Genomic DNA, 8,844 nt, shown 5'->3' on the forward strand with positions numbered 1-8,844 from the left:
TTTTTTTTTTTTTTTTTGAGACAAGGCCTTGCTCTATCATCTAGGCTGGAGTGCAGTCGTGCCATCTCAGCTCACTGCAGCCTCGACTTTCCTGGCTCAGGTGGTCCTCCCTCCTCAGCCTCCCCTGAGTAGCTGGGACTACAGGCCTGTGCTATCATGCCTGGATAATTTTTTTTTTGTATTTTTAGTAGAGACTGGGTGTAGCCATGTTGCCCAGGCTAGCCTCAAACCCCTGGACTCAAGTGATCTGCCCACCTCAGCCTCCCAAAGATCTGTACTTATAGGTATGAGCCACTGTGCCCAGCCCCTTTCACCCTCTTTTAAAAATTTATTGTTTACTCCAATTTGGGTGATAGAGTGAGACCCTGTCTCCCAAAATACATATTTTTAAAATTGATACATAATGATTATTTTATATTTACATGTATGGGGTACAGTGTGATATTTTGATACATGTATAGAATGTGTAATGATCAAATCAGGGTAATTAGCATATTCGTCACCTCAAACACTGCTTGCGTTTATATGCTAGTTATATGTAATATGTTGATATTCTGTAGATGGTGATAGGAAGTTTTAGCAGCTACTTTCAAACCTCTCAAATTTCTCAGTAAGTTAATTCCTAGAAAGTCATAATAATCAGCCTTGTTATTTTCACTTTGATAAGTTTAAATACTGTAAATGTAACCATTTTTTTTCTACCATCAGCCCACACTATATCTTCTTCTTTTTTTTTGAGATGGGGTTTCACCATGTTGGTCAGACTGTCTCGAACTCCTGACCTCAGGTAATCCACCTGCCTTGGCCTCCCAAAGTGCTGGAATTACAGGCATGAGCCACCGTGCCCAGCCCACACTGTGTGTTATTATCAATTGTCAATTATATCTAAATTACAAAATCTTAGTCATCTTAAATTTCCCTATGCTATTCTATATCTTTTATATTACAGGATCTCTTGGGTTCTTTGTTTTTTTTTTGTTTTTTTTTTGGGTTTTTTTTTTTTTTTTTTTTGTGACAGAGTCTTGCTCTGTCATCCAGGCTAGAGGGTGGAGGGTAGTGGTATGATCTCTGCTCACTGCAACCTCTTGTCTCCTGGGTTCAGGCGATTCTTGTGCCTTAGCCTCCCAAGTAGCTGGGATTATAGGCTGGTGCCACCACGCCTGGCCAATTTTTGTATTTTTAGTAGAGACGTGTTTTGTCTGTTGCCCAGGCTGGTCTCGAACTCCTAGATTCAAGTGATTTGCATGCCTCGGCATCCCAAAGTGCTGGGATTATATGCATGAGCCACCGTGTCCAGCAGTTTCTTTATTTAAAATGCAATTTAGAAACAAAAAACAAAACAAAACAAAAAAGCAATTTAGAACAGGCTGGGTGGCCTAATAATTCCTGTGCAGTGTGATGTGGTGGAACTGTCCTGGATTTAGAGTAAGAAAGCCTGGAGTCAGATACTGAGATTGTCCTACTAACATTGTATCCTTGGGGAAACTTTGAGCGTCAGTTTCCTTCCTCTCATTTTAGATAAGATTTTTGTTTCTTCTCACCTCTTAATTATTGTAATAACTACCACTGACATAATACGTGGAGAAGCTAAAAGTTAAAAAAAAAAACAAACAAAACCCAGGCCGCGATCGGTGACTCACGCCTGTAATCTCAGCACTATGGGAGGCCGAGGCCGGTGGATCATGAGATCAAGAGATCAAGACCATCCTGGCCAACATGGTGAAACCCTGTCTCTACTAGAAGTACAAAAATTAGCTGGGCATGGTTGTGAGCGCCTGTAATCCCAGCAACTCAGGGGGCTGAGGCAGGAGAATTGCTTGAACCCAGGAGGCAGAGGTTGCAGTGAGCTGAGATGGTGCCGCTGCACTCCAGCCTGACAACAGAGTGAGACTCTGTCTCAAAAAAAACCAAAAAAAACAAAACCAACCTAAGCTATTGTTATTTCTCTTTGTTCTCATTCATTTCACAAACATTGGAAACCTAACATATGTTATATACTGGTGCTATAGCTACGAAAGATAGAGCCCTTAAAGGGCTGTCTTTCAAGGAGCTTTCAAACTATGTGTGTGTATGCTAGGAGTAGGGTGGTAGGGTATCTGATAAGGTAGACTATACTGAAGAATGTAAAACTAATAAGCTTAGGGTAAGCAACAAACCCAGATGAATTTGGGACCATATTTCCATAATTCCAGAAGAGGTACATGGAAAGGTTCCTGGAGGAAGTTATATTTGAACAAAGTCTTGAATTATAGCAAGGATCTTGAAGGGCTTTGTGTGCTACAGGAAGTGTACACATTGAAGAATTTTAAGCAGTTAGACTGATCACAGCTGCTTTTTGAAAGTTCATATTGGCTGTGATGTGTCCTTTGTTAACTTTCTGTCTTTGTGCTTTATTATTATTTTTTTACTCCATCAAGAAGGGCTTATATTCTCTCCTCATACCTTAATATTAACTGTTTATCTTTCAGTTTCTAGTGTAGGTCCATTTCTTGTGTGAAACATTATCCAATTATTTTAGCCCCCTACTTATTAGTTCTCTAAAACCATATTAGAAAAATTGATAGTAACACACTTTAATCCTTATTTGTTTTATGTTTGTTTTATGTCCGTAAGTAGGTTTTAAGTATAGAGAATGTTTCTTATGTATGAATAGAAGGCATGTTAAAAAAATTTGTTGCTTGATCTCTTTGTATTTTGTTTTTCAGTGTAGTAACAGATTATGGGCAATAGTCCTTTTAATTAATCTATCATCATCATGGCCAATGAGGGCTATCCCAAGGCTACCGATAGTCCTTTTTCATCAGATAAACATGCCCAACTCATCTTGGCCCAAATCAATAAGATGAGAAGTGGACAGCATTTCTGTGATGTGCAGCTGCAAGTTGGAAAGGAAACTTTTAAAGCTCATCGGCTGGTTTTGGCTGCCAGCAGTCCTTACTTTGCAGCTTTGTTCACTGGAGGAATGAAAGAGTCTTCAAAAGATGTTGTACCGATTCTAGGAATCGAAGCTTCAATCTTTCACATACTTCTAGATTTCATTTACACAGGTATGTTACATGAGCCTGTTGCTTTTAGTGAAGAATGATTCAATCACTCATGCTCTAATGGGGGAATATAAATTGATGTAACTTATCAAGAAGGTAACTTAGCAACATGTTATTATGAAGCTGAAAATTTAATATCTTTTGACCTGGTGCTCCTTTTCTAGGAATCTGAAGGAATTAATGATGCAGGCAAATATTTACATACCAGGATTTTATTGTAACATTATTATTATTATTATTTGAGACAGAGTCTTGTTCTGCCATCCAGGCTGGAGGGCAGTGGCATGATCTTGGCTCACTGCAACCTTGCCTCCTGGGTTCAAGCAATTCTCCTGCCTCAGCCGCTTGAGTAGCTGGGATTACAGGTGTGCACTAACACGCCCAGCTAATTTTTGTATTTCTTTTTAGTAGAGACAGCGTTTCACCACGTTGACCATGATGATCTTGATCTTCTGACCTCGTGATCCGCCTGCCTCAGCCCCCAAAGTGCTGAGATTACAGATATGAGCCACTATGCCTGGCCTGTAACATTATTTATAGTAGTATATAATTGAATAAAATCTTGTCTCTCAGCAGGTTACATGGGTAAATAAATTATGATAATGTATAGATCTCACAAATGAGATCTAACAAATATTAAAATATATGTACAGTATTATGGAAGAATGTTTACAATATATAAAAAAATTGTTTTTTTCAAAGAGCATTTCTAGGAAGCTCCAATTCCTAACACAAGCCTTTAACAATAACAACTGCTTGCAGTATTTTTTTCCTTGTCTTGCACTAGTAGAAATATTTGGCTTTGTTTCTTTCTTTCTTTATTTTTTTTGAGATGGAGTTTCGCTCTTCTTGCCCAGGCTCGAGTGCAATAGCACAATCTTGGCTCACTGAAACATCCGCCTCCCAGGTTCAAGCAATTCTCCTGCCTCAGCCTCCCAAGTAGCTGGTATTACAGGCACCTACCACCACACCTGGCTAGTTTTGTATTTTTAGTAGGGTTTCTTCATGTTGGTCAGGCTGATCTCGAACTCCCAACCTCAGGTGATCCACCCACCTCGGCCTCCAAAAGTGCTGGGATTACAGGCGTGAGCCACCACACCCGGCACAATATATAAAATTTTAAGAATCAGCATATAAATAAACCCCTATTTTGTTTTAAACAAAACCCAAAAAACATGTGTATTTGCACATGAGAAAGAGACCATGACCAGAATATTTAATAGTGTTTATCTGTAGGTAGTTTTTTTCCACAAAGTGCTTATAATCAGCATATGTTATTTTACTCAAACTACTTCTTAAATGTTTTTGAAGAGTTTTAATAACATTAGAGAATGTACCCAAGGGCATAGTGGTTCATGCCTGTAATCCCAGCAGTTCAGGGGGCCAGTGGGAGAGGATTACTTGAGGCCAGAAGTTTGAGACTAGGCAGGACAACATAGCAAGACCCCATTTCTACAAAAAAAATTTTTTTTGTGAGACAGGGTCTCTCTCTGTTGTCCAGGCTGGAGTGCAGTGGTACACACACAGCTCAATGCAGCTGTGATCTCCTAGGTTCAAGCAGTGTTACCATCTCACCCTCCTGCATAGCTGTGACTATAGTTACATGTCACCATGCCTGACTAATGTAAAAAAATTTTTTTTGTAGAGACAGGGTCTCACCATATTGCCCGGGCTATAAAAAATTTTTTTAATTAGCTGGGTGTGGTGGCTTGTGTCTGTAGTCTCTGATAATTTGAGACTGATGTGGGAGGATCCATCACTTGGGCCCAGGAGTTTGAGGCTGTAGTAAACTGTGATAAAGCTGCCACACCCTGGCCTGGGAGACAGCGTGAGACCCCATCTCTAAGAAAATAAAGTAAAACAACAGGGATGGTTAGGAGGGGAGTAGGGATGGGGGAAAGAAAGAGAAGTCACACCAAAACGATGTATAGTCTTACATGATATGCAACAAATATGCATAGAAGAAAGATTTGAGAGGCTAAGGTGGAAGGATCACTTGAGCCCAGGATGTTGAGGCATCAGTGAATGATGATTATGCTACTGTACTCCAGCCTAGGCAACAGAACAAAACTCTGTCTGAAAAAAAAAAGAAAAAAGAAAAAAAATTTTTGAGGGAAGACACTACAGTGTTAATACAATGTATGTCTGTATTGCTTCTCGGCCTTTTGGCTAAGATCAAGTGTAATGTGTGTCTGTGTATGGAAAAATATGTTTTTCTTTTCTTTTTTTAAAATTTTTATTAAAGATGGGGTTTCACCATGATGGCCAGGCTGGTCTTGGACTCCTGACCTCAGGTGATCCACGCACTTCGGCCTCCCAAAGTGCTAGGATTACAGGCGTGAGCCACTGCACCCGGCCTCATTTTCATGTTTATATTTTTCTGTCTTAAAGTTCTTTTTCCACAGTGAATATATATTACTCTTCTTCTTCCTTTTTTTTTTTTTTGTGATGGAGTTTCTCTCTGTTGCCCAGGCTGTAATACAGTGGGGCAATCTTGGCTCACTGCAACCTCTGCCTCCCAGGTTCAAGCGATTCTCCTGCCTCAACCTCCCGAGTAGCTGGGAATACAGGCATGCACTAACACATCCAGCTAATTTTTTTTTTTTTTTTTTTTTTAGTAGAGATGGGGTTTCACCATGTTGGCCAGGCTGGTCTCAAACTCCTGACCTCAAGTAATCTGCTCACCTCAGCCTCTCAAGTGCTGGGATTACAGGTGTGAGCCACCGTGCCTAGCCTCTTTTGTTTTTATTTTTATTTTTTGAGACAGAGTGTTGCTTTGTTGCCCACGCTGAAATGCAGGGGAAAGATCGTTGCAGCCTTGATCTTCAGGGCTCAAGCTATCCTCCCACCTCAGCCTCCTGAGTACCTGTGGGACCACAACACACAACACCATGCCTAGCTAATTTCTAAATTTTTTTTTGTAGAGATGAGGTCTGACTATCTTGTCCAGAGTGGTCTCAAACTCTGGGCTCAAGCGATCCTCCCACCTCAGACTCCTGAGTAGCTAGGACTACAGGTGCACATACCACCTAATTTTTTGTTGTTGTTGTTGAGATGGAGCCTTGCTCTGTAGCCAAGGCTAGAGTGCAGTGGTGTGATCTTGGCTCACTGCAGCCTCCACCTCCTGGGTTACAGCGATTCTCCTTCCTCAGCCTCTTGAGTAGCTGGGATTACAGGCACCTGGTACCACACCTGGTTAATTTTTATATTTTTAGTAGAAATGGGATTTTGCCATGTTGGCCAGGCTGGTCTTGAACTCCTGACCTCAGGTTACCCACCTGCCTTGGCCTCCTAAGGTGATGGGATTACAGGCATGAGCCTTCATACCCGGCCACACCTGGCTAATTTTTAAATTTTTTGTAGAGACGGGGTTTTGCTGTATTGCCGAGGCTGCTCTCAAACTCCTGGACTCAAGTGATCTACCCACCTTGGCCTCTCAAAGTACTAGGATTACAGGCATGAGCCACCATGGCCACCTGTTGCTTTATTTTATTTTATTATTTTTATTTTTATTATTTGTTTTTCAGACAGAGTCCCACTCTGTTGCTTAGACTGGAGTGTACTGGCATGATCTCAGCTCACAACTACCTCCGCCTCCCAGGTTCAAGCGATTCCCCTACCTCAGCCTCTCAAATAGCTTGGATTATAGGTGCCTGCCACCATCCCTGGCTAATTTTTGTATTTTTTTTTTTTTTTGAGACAGAGTTTCGCTCTTGTTACCCAGGCTGGAGTGCAATGGCGCGATCTCGGCTCACCGCAACCTCCGCGTCCTGGGTTCAGGCAATTCTCCTGCCTCAGCCTCCTGAGTAGCTGGGATTACAGGCACGTGCCACCATGCCCAGCTGATTTTTTGTAGTCTCAGTAGGGTTTCACCATGTTGACCAGGATGGTCTCGATCTCTTGACCTCGTGATCCACCCGCCTCGGCCTCCCAAAGTACTGGGATTACAGGCGTGAGCCACCGCGCCCGGCCCAATTTTTGTATTTTTAATAGAGACTGGGTTTCACCATGTTGGCCAGGCTGATCTCAAACTCCTAACCTCAAGTGGTCTGACCACCTCGGCCTCCCAAAGTGCTGGGAGCACAGGTGTGAGTCAGCACACCTGGCCTGTTGCTTTTTTTAAATGCATGGTATTTAAACTTGGAAAATGACAAAAGGCGATTTCTCTGTTATTTCCTATTTCTTTTTTGAACATTTCAGAAAACAATGATAACCTTAATTTGGGGACTGTAACAATGATTATCTTTTACCTGCTAAAAGAAATGAAGCTCTGCCGGGCACGGTGGCTCAAGCCTGTAATCCCAGCACTTTGGGAGGCCGAGGCAGGTGCATCACGAGGTCAAGAGATCGAGACCATCCTGGTCAACATGGTGAAACCTCGTCTCTACTAAAAATACAAAACATTAGCTGGGCATGGTGGCGCGTGCCTGTAATCCCAGCTACTCAGGAGGTTGAGGCAGGAGAATTCCCTGAACCCAGGAGGCGGAGGTTGCGGTGAGCCGAGATCGTGCCATTGCACTCCAGCCTGGGTAACAAGAGTGAAACTCTGTCTCAAAAAAAGAAAAAAAACAAATGAAGCTCTGTCTATTGGCTTAGGTAGAAACTAACATTGGGGGATTCTTGACCTCACTATTCAAAATGACTTGTGTGAGCTTATTAAACTACTTGCTAAATGCTCCCTGTTTCTTTTACTTGAAAAAATATACATTAATACAGATTAATCCATGGAATTTGTGTTGAGCTACCATAGAAACAGAAGGAATGCCACAAGTTGTTTATTCTGCCTCTGTTATCTGATAGTAGCAAATGAGATATTTAGTAAACAAGAACACTCATAGCATCCTTACCACATTTCTGAATACTGGCACTTCCATTAAAGAAATAAAATGTGAGCCAGGTGTGGTGGCTTACCCTGTAATCCCAGCACTTTGGGAGGCCGAAGCGGGTGGATCACGAGGTCAGGAGGTTGAGACCAGCCTGACCAACATGATGAAACCCCGTCTTTACTAAAAATACAAAAATTAGCCAGGCATGGTGGTGAGTGCCTGGAATCCCAGCTACTCGGAAGCTGAAGCAGAAGAATCGCTTGAACCCAGGAGGCAGAGGTTGCAGTGAACCAAGATTGTACCACTGCACTCTGGCCTGAGTGCATGCCATTATGCCTGGCTAATTTTTTTATATTTTTAGTAGAGACAGGGTTTCGCCATGTTGGTCACACTGGTCATGAACTCCTTACCTCAGACAATCCACATGCCTCAGCTTCCCAGAGTGCTGGGATTACAGGCGTAAGCCACTGTGCCCTGCCTATTTATTTATTTATTTATTTGAGATAGGGTCTCACCCTGTCACCTAGGCTGGAATACAGTGGCATGATTATGGCTCACTGTGGACTCAACCTCTGAGGCTCAAATGACCTCCCACCTCAGCCTCCCAAAGTAGCTGGGACCACAGCCTCATGCCACTATGCCCAACTACTTTTTTTTTGAGACAGTTTTGCTGTGTTGCCCAGGCTGGATTGTACCACAGTGGTGGTACAATCCTGCCTCATTGCACCCTTTGCCTCCCATGTTCAAGTGATTTTCATGCGTCAGTCTCCCAAGTGGCTGGTATTACAGGCATGTGCTACCATGCTGGCTAATTTTTGTATTTTTAGTAGAGACAGAGTTTTACCATGTTAGCCAGGCTGGTCTCGAACTCCTGGCCTCAAGTGATCTGCTCACCTTGGCCTCCGAAGTGCTGGGATTACAGGCATAAGCCACTGCACCTGTCCAATTTATTATTATTATTTGTAGAGACAAGG

At 42.4% G+C, this 8,844-nt stretch overlaps 1 long non-coding RNA gene and 1 pseudogene across 1 annotated transcript; both read left to right on the forward strand.

Annotated features, from left to right (window-relative positions):
- Positions 1-1,896: 1,896 nt before the first annotated feature.
- Positions 1,897-7,136, forward strand: LOC116547329. Its single transcript, XR_004267033.1, has 3 exons — positions 1,897-3,051; positions 6,128-6,133; positions 7,126-7,136. It is a non-coding gene; the product is annotated as an uncharacterized LOC116547329 (long non-coding RNA).
- LOC116547330 lies at positions 5,194-5,352 on the forward strand (annotated as a pseudogene).
- Positions 7,137-8,844: the final 1,708 nt, after the last annotated feature.

This window comes from Sapajus apella, unplaced genomic scaffold, assembly GCF_009761245.1.
Source record: "Sapajus apella isolate SASKATOON/1434 unplaced genomic scaffold, GSC_monkey_1.0 scaffold2709, whole genome shotgun sequence".
In the NCBI taxonomy this organism is placed as follows: Eukaryota; Metazoa; Chordata; class Mammalia; order Primates; family Cebidae; genus Sapajus; species Sapajus apella.